This window comes from Pholcus phalangioides, unplaced genomic scaffold, assembly GCF_987345545.1.
Source record: "Pholcus phalangioides strain wild (caught in Gottingen) unplaced genomic scaffold, Ppha-v1.0 ptg000015l_1, whole genome shotgun sequence".
In the NCBI taxonomy this organism is placed as follows: Eukaryota; Metazoa; Arthropoda; class Arachnida; order Araneae; family Pholcidae; genus Pholcus; species Pholcus phalangioides.
Window position 1 is genome coordinate 97,120,959 of NW_028301608.1, and position 7,926 is coordinate 97,128,884.

The window sequence follows — 7,926 nt, forward strand, 5'->3', positions numbered from 1 at the left end:
GCATATTTTGGCATTTTAAGTGCACATTTCGGCATTTTAAGTGCACATTTCGGCATTTTAAGTGCATATTTTGGCATTTTAAGTGCATATTTTGGCATTTTTAGGCGCACTATTTGTAATTTTTAAGTACATATTTTTGCATTTTTAAATGCATATTTGCATATTTTTAAATGCATATTTGCATATTTTTAAATGCATATTTGCATATTTTTAAAGCATATTTTGCCACTTTTTTAGTGCATATGATCCGGGCTCTAATTACAACAAACGGATTTTAGCTTGTAAAGTAAAAAAGAATCCCGTTTCAGAACTATAAGAAAAAGAAAACGGCACGATTGAACAATACCAGAAAACTTCGTCGTCCCGTTTTCATACATCCCGTTCAATCGAACGGACGTATGGTTATCAAATTTGCTTTTGGATTTATTTCGGATGTAGTTATCAATCGATTATTGTTATCAGAAACCCCGAGTTCCAATGTTTCCACATTAAGCGGAGTTCGCTGCAATAAAAACCTTTTCGATATTATACGTAGAGGAAAATCAGTTGATGAACACTGGCGGTTGTCGTAAAATTGTTTTCAATATTTCAGAGTGATTGGTGGTGCAGAGCATAGGTGTCGGAACCTGAGTTCCAAGTTACTCGAACCCCCCCCCCCCCCCCCCAAGGTTCTCAATCATTACTCTTCACGCATAGTTAGAAAAACTGATGGCAGATGGCAGCACTACACATAAAAATATTACACGGAAGCAAACTTCACCGAAGGTTCACTACACGCGCCCACACACACATTTCAACATGTACCAATTCGTTAGAAGTTCCGCAGAGTAATATGGGTGAGGTACATGTCTGGTTTAGTAGTAGTAGTAGTCTACAACATACCATTATATATATTGTCGTCGTGTAAGTGCTAGCAGGGCCTTTATCTCATCAACCGTCCGTCGTAGAGGTATGATTCGAATATCTCTGTGAATATTGCCCTTAGAAGCATGGATTTTTTTTTTGTTTGCATCAGGAGAGACAGGGCAACAACTTTCCGACTAGGAGTTAGAGCACACGGGGGCCATATAAAAATTTAGATTTTTTTTATTTTGCTACACACTGTATTTTAACTCTCAAAACCATTGCAGGGTGATTTTCGAACGCCTGTTGAGCATATTTTAAATTTGAATCATACCTCTACGACGGACGGTTGATGAGATAGAGGCCATGATAGCATTTACAGGACACCCTGTATAATTTATTTATCGTAGTTATTTATTTATTGCCGTATCGCGCCAGTGTCAATACCACCTATAGAAGAAGGCCTCCGCAATACTGAAAAAGGCCATTTCACCTATTGCCATTCTATATAGCAGGCGCATGCGATATCTTTACCATTTTTTGCAGTATATCCAATGGCAATTTGAGACTTCTTCAGTGACGTCACAAGCTTCGTGTGGTGGCCTTGTTCTATAGGTGGTATTGTGTGAACCCGGTCCTCCACCTAGAGAGGCGTTAGATATCAATTGTTATAAATTTAATTTCTCCGGCTTTTTCTGAAAATGTTTCCAGCATTAATGCATCACTCTACATCAGTGGTTCTGAAACGGGGGTCATATGACTCCCTTGTAGTCCTATAGTACTTTAAGATGTCCAAGGGAGGAAATCAAGTGAAAGGTGGGGGGGGGGGGAGACATGACAGGTGGTTAAAGAGGCCACAGAGAGCTGTGAAAAGTAAATCCGGATGTAATTCTTTACATCAGGCTTTCAAGTGAAATATTTGGGAAAGAACGTGGCTACTTTTTTTTTTTCAGTAGTACTTTTATTTTCCCACAGAACCAGGGCCCCCTAAAATCATGGGCCCATGTCCATAGAATAGACGGCCTACATGATGAGAGATTTAGTTCTATTATTTTCGAGAGTAAGCATGAAAATTTGTAAGCTGTTACTTCCAACTAGTACGGGACCCCAAAACTGGGACCCTCCCCCCTTCCACCATGATGTGATAAATGCCTGCATAGAACCTGCACAAGACGGAATCTCACTGAAGCGTATGTGTCTGGAGATCGAGACATTGTTTATAAAATTTTTGTTTATACATTTACTTGGAAAAACTAATCCAATAAGTGTGGAAAGAATTCCGCCCTGGACAAAGGTGTATTTGTACAGGGATCGGAGGGGGGGGGGAAGCTGGGGGAAGAGATGGGCAACCAAGAAAATTAGACCAGAACCAGAGCCGGGCGGCCAAATCATAAATTCACCTTTGATTCTGGATAAGGGTGGAGGGGGTTCTGGATTGGCCGGGGGTGGGGGGGGCGAGAAGAAAGTATGTTATAAAGGGGGAGGGGCATGGCCGAAAAAGGGTTAAGAAACACTATGATACTAATTATCTCATAAAATGCATAGGTTTCTTTTCCATGAAACGACTAAACGAGATAAACGTCCGCAGCTGAAAATTTGAAAATTCCAGTCATTCCACCTGGCCTTTGCGCAATTTCCGGAGTCATATTAGAAAGGGATAAATTGTTTGTCTGTTTCTCTCTCTCTCTCTGTCTTGTTGTTCAATATCTTTATTACGATGAACGATTCGTCTCTAGAGGAAAACATGTTTACCACTGCAATCGGAATTCGCGAAGTCATCTAGCTTTTTTCCCCCTTTAAATGAAACAAAACACATTTTTTATGCACGTGAACTCTTTAAACAAAAATAAAATAAAATAAATAAATAAAATAAAAAATACATAAAAATAGAGTAAAATAAATAAGGGTGACAAGAGTACTCACAAAAAAAAAAAAACCAAACATTTGCAATGAAATTGAGGATTGCATTTCATGCTGACAGATAGACTTGCAAATATGCACGTTGATTCTTCAAGAGTGGATAAAATTAACTAACAATCGTACAGATCCACTCACTGCTAGAGAAAGGCTCAAAATTTCTCAACGTGGTGTCCGAGGGAGTCCAATCATCACCACCTAGAGATAGAAGGCCTCTGCAGTGTTTGCCATAAACGTCATTCAGACTACCTAGCAAGTTTGCCACATTTTGAAACACAGCATCCTATTTCGTTTCTTCTTATTTTGGCGTAGAATCTTCCTGATTGATTCACAAATACCGCGATTGGATGTGGGGCATAGACATCGCCAACTCTGAGTCCGATCATTTCTTTTCCTCGCAACGTTGATACTGGCACGAGCAGGGAATTTTTTTCCCCTGAATATTCTGAGGGAAAATGGACTACTTACTTGACGTTACAAGCAGAGTGCGAAGGCCTTCTATCTCTAGGTGGTGATGGTCCAACACGGTCTCAGTTTGAAAGTGTTTATCTGCAGAGAGAGTAGAGAGCACAGCAACTCTCAATACCATACTTACATAACAGGAAAGTGCAGGCATATGTCATTTCCACTTCAAAACGTTGGTAGATGGCAGCACCGGTACAACAAAAAACAGTCATAACTCAGACAACATAGATATGTTAGGGCCGCACATACAAATACAATAAATTCAAGGCCTCAACAGGAAAAATGCCAAACGAGGTGGCTGAGAAAAAGATACCCTTAACAAATAAGGATATCGTGTATTTCTAAAATACACACCATCCCAATTAAAAATAATTACAAAAACGAAGAACAATGCATATACCGTACAGGATAAAATATCATACAATGCCCATAAAATGTATTTATGGTTGTCTTATTCCAAGTATGGATAGCTTCTCGATTTACCCCAACATGTTTATTGTATTTGTTTTTAAACGTGTCAGTTGTGTTAGAATTTACTAACGGGGGTAAGCTATTCCATTTATTAACAACCCTATTAGAGAAAAATTCCCTGCGACACACACACACAATAACCTAGAATTGTCCCTTAAACGTATATACGGGGGTGATTCCATAATTCCTCGTGCCGCAAATTACTGGCGAACTTGTGAGTAAGTATCCCTGTCCTTGAGTAAGAACTGCTGTACAGCATCAGCAGTTGTAGTCCGTGTCTTCAACTGTTACTTGTTTTACAGCAACTGGAAACTGTGTACTTCTGTATGAATGTGTGCCCCATGTATATCAAGTCATAGATTCCAACTTTGAAGCGAGCCTGTCCCCCATTTGAAAAAGTTTCTACGCAGAGAGCAGACAGATCTTCGATCTTCAACATGATACTTACATAAAGTCAAACTTGGTCACTTCCCATTTTTACTTGAAAATAAAAAAGACAGATGGCACCACCAGTAGAACACGAAATACTCATACTTCTGACAATATTAATATGTGGGGGGGGGAGGGAGGGGGCAAACATTCACTGAAAACATAAGTTCCGACATGTATCAATTCGTTAGAAATTCCGTAGAGGAATGTGTGTTGAAGGTGCATGTACGGTTAAGTTATAGATTCCTGGTACTGATCTTGTTCACAGCCAGAACCGCTCATAGCGGGCCCCGGACTTACAGTAATGTATGTGAAAAAAATATACATATATCAAATATATATTTCCAATATTTATATTTTTCAGCATTCCTGTATATCTCCTGCGATAATGCATTAATCTTTGTATGTCAATTATCCCTTCTCACTAAATATATAGAATCGGGGCTAAAGAGCACCGAAATTATTTTTGCACCGGGTCTGATAAGAGCGGCCCTGTTCACAGCAGAAATGGCTCTAGTACTAGATCTCTGACGGGCTCACCTGAGCCAACCAGCCAGCGAGAGAGAAGAAGTGGCCCAGCACCTGGGCTGGCCACGGAGAAGCGACGGGCTTACCAGAGCCATCAGAGTTGGCTACACGGAGACTTCCCACTGAAAAAAGACCTTGCAAACTATAAACTTTACAGATAGAAGACACCAACCGCTCCCCGATACGGGAATCTGTCACGTGACGGAACAACGTAAATACGAACGCCGCGCCCCGGGGAGGCATATGTCGCGTGGGGCTGCCACGAAACAACATATCATATGCGACAAACTGTACATTTCATCAAAATAAATAAAGCATACAGGGGATTTTTGGGATCGGGTCTTGGGGGTCTGGTGGTGCTCAGGTTTGTGGGCCCCTTCCTGGGGCTGGCTGCCTGGGCGGGGGAAGCTGCTGCCACCGCCTTAGAAGAAAGAAAACCCTGAAGACCAGGCTTCGCACTCGCAGTTAGGACATTAGACAGAGAGTCAGAGGTGTCGGACAATGACTCCTTCCGGTTGTTCTCCAGTGGGCGCCCCGGCCCGGCACCCCTGATTCTCCCCAGCACGATCCAACCCACACGGGTAAAAGGCTTATATCCCGGGAGGGACAGAGCCTGGGTCGTGTCTGGTTTTACAGAGTACTAGATCTCTTATGAAATTCACTGGCGAATATATAGGTCTACACTAATGTTTTCATGTACACCGAGAAGAAGAATCTAGTGTATCTAGAATAGGTTAAGCTAAGGCATACCTAGAGAGGCGGGCGAACTCATTATTCTCCATCTCGGAGTGGCAAAACCTGTTTTTTTCTTGAAAGTGACGTATAATCGTTGAAATAGCACTATAGGGAACAGCGATTGGCTGTTTATACTGATGTCACACTTCGCTCAAAGATGGTGAATAAATCAGCCTGGTGTCTCAAGGAGCCCTTGGTCAAGCAAGCTACAGACAATTACGCATTTATCGAACTTGCTGCTTTTTTGGCGCATCGAGAATAACGCCTAGATTCATTCCAGTAATTCTCGAAGATATTTTTTCAAATTTAAAAAAAAGAAAAGACAATAACCTATGTGATGATGTGCTTATCTGACGAAGATTCGAGATTGTACGAGATATACAGGGTGTCCATAAGACAGTCTATGGAACAAGAATCTTCGCTGTGAGCAGCTAAAAAGTGTTTGAAGAGTCATTCTGTGACCCATAGTTTTACGCGGAACAGAACTTAATTTTTCTTATTTCGTGGTAATATTAATAGTTTTGACAAATTTTGACACCGAATAATGGAGCCGGAACCCCTTACAGTGTTACGCAACTAAGGTGACCTTCAAATACCGGCAGTACTAGATACAAAAAATCGTCCTCCATTTTTTTTTTGTGAAAAAAAAATCAGTTTTCGGTTCGAAGTGACGTCTAATCATGGAGGGGAAAACCAGCATAGGGAGATCAGTTATTGGCTGTAGCGACTGTATCGATGACACACTTTTAGCAAAAATGAAGGATAAGTCGAGCTGGGGTTTCCAGTGGCTATATACGCAGCTTCGCTAAACCAGCGAAAAACGAGTTTCGAGGTACGGGCTAGCGCAACGCGTTCTATTTCAATGATCGATTTTGCGTGGTCACCCCTCAAAAACCGGTTTTACGCAGCTGAGAATCGCGTAGCGCGGCCGATGGGGGATCAGTCTTTATAATTGCATCGTATTCAATATTAAATATCATTTTCGATATCATTCAATCGATGTATAAGATTAAAAATAATGAATTTGTTTTCTGGAATTCAGTTGTTTCACAGTATGTGCACAAGCATCCGTCCGTAAGTTTTTCATTATTTTTCTTCTGTTTCTTTCAATCTCAGTAACTTCACAGTATGTGCGCACGTATCCGACAGTAAGTTCACGTTATTTTTTTTCTTGTTTTATATCAATCGAAATATTTAATATAATATGATATATTATATAAAAATACACATATGAACATCAGAAAGTTTTTTCTTTCACAATTGTCGAAATAATTGAAATAAATTACTTTCGAAAGATTGTTAATAAATTTTATTTTATTCTGTCGTCTATTTTTTCAGAAAACAACCTATACCTTCAATTATAACGGAGTAAGTATTTTGTTATGTTATTACATACCGGTAATTCATTAATATTTAAGGATCCTATGACAGAATTCGAAATAAATTATACATATTTTGCAATTTTTTTGTTAAATGGCGACAAAAATTACTTATTGCAGAAGGTAAGTTTTTTTTAAATATTATTTTACAGATTTTTCTGAATTTGAATTTTTATATTCACTGACTGTTACTAATTATACATCGGAAAAATTTCAATAATGATATTGATGGTTAAAACTGATAATTAATCGATGATGTTATCTATCCTTTGTAGACGTCAAACGTAAGTACAGTGATTCAGATATGTAAACTAAATAAACATGAGTTATAGTATCGCCTAATATATGTGAAACATATATCCCCGTATAAGAGCCTCTGCCAAATTATAAGCTAAACAAATATAAAAAAATATGTCAGATTTTTATTTTGATAAATATAGAAACTTTTAATTCTGAATTTCTATTCTAAAATTTCATAAATTCAGAAAAAAAAGACGGAAGAAGAAAAAAAATTCGGAAAAGGAAGACGATTCTCAAAAAACAAAGTGAAAAATACTGAAAATGCAAAAAAAGTGAAAAGAACTGAAAATGCAAAAAAAGTGAAAAGAACTGAAAATGCAAAAAAGTGAAAAGAACTGAAAATGCAAAAAAGTGAAAAGAACTGAAAATGTAAAAAAGCGAAAAGAACTAAAAATGTAAAAAAGCGAAAAGAACTGAAAATACAAAAAAGCGAAAAGAACTGAAAATGAAAAAAGCGAAAAGAACTGAAAATGTAAAAAAGTGAAAAGAACTGAAAATACAAAAAAGCGAAAAGAACTGAAAATGAAAAAAGCGAAAAGAACTGAAAATGCAAAAAAGTGAAAAGAACTGAAAATGCAAAAAAGTGAAAAGAACTGAAAATGCAAAAAAGTGAAAAGAACTGAAAATGTAAAAAAGCGAAAAGAACTAAAAATGTAAAAAAGCGAAAAGAACTGAAAATACAAAAAAGCGAAAAGAACTGAAAATGAAAAAAGCGAAAAGAACTGAAAATGTAAAAAAGCGAAAAGAACTGAAAATGCAAAAAAGTGAAAAGAACTGAAAATGTAAAAAAGCGAAAAGAACTAAAAATGTAAAAAAGCGAAAAGAACTGAAAATACAAAAAAGCGAAAAGAACTGAAAA

At 38.2% G+C, this 7,926-nt stretch overlaps 1 long non-coding RNA gene across 3 annotated transcripts in view; it reads left to right on the forward strand.

Annotated features, from left to right (window-relative positions):
- LOC149077127 (uncharacterized) overlaps positions 1 to 6,756 on the forward strand; it is a 30,767-nt gene extending 24,011 nt beyond the window's left edge. For all 3 annotated transcript variants that reach the window (XR_016194144.1, XR_016194143.1, XR_016194145.1), the window contains exons 4-5: positions 6,505 to 6,536; positions 6,727 to 6,756. This is a non-coding gene — a long non-coding RNA (uncharacterized LOC149077127). The remainder of the gene's footprint in view (positions 1 to 6,504; positions 6,537 to 6,726) is intronic.
- The last annotated feature ends 1,170 nt before the right edge of the window (positions 6,757 to 7,926 follow it).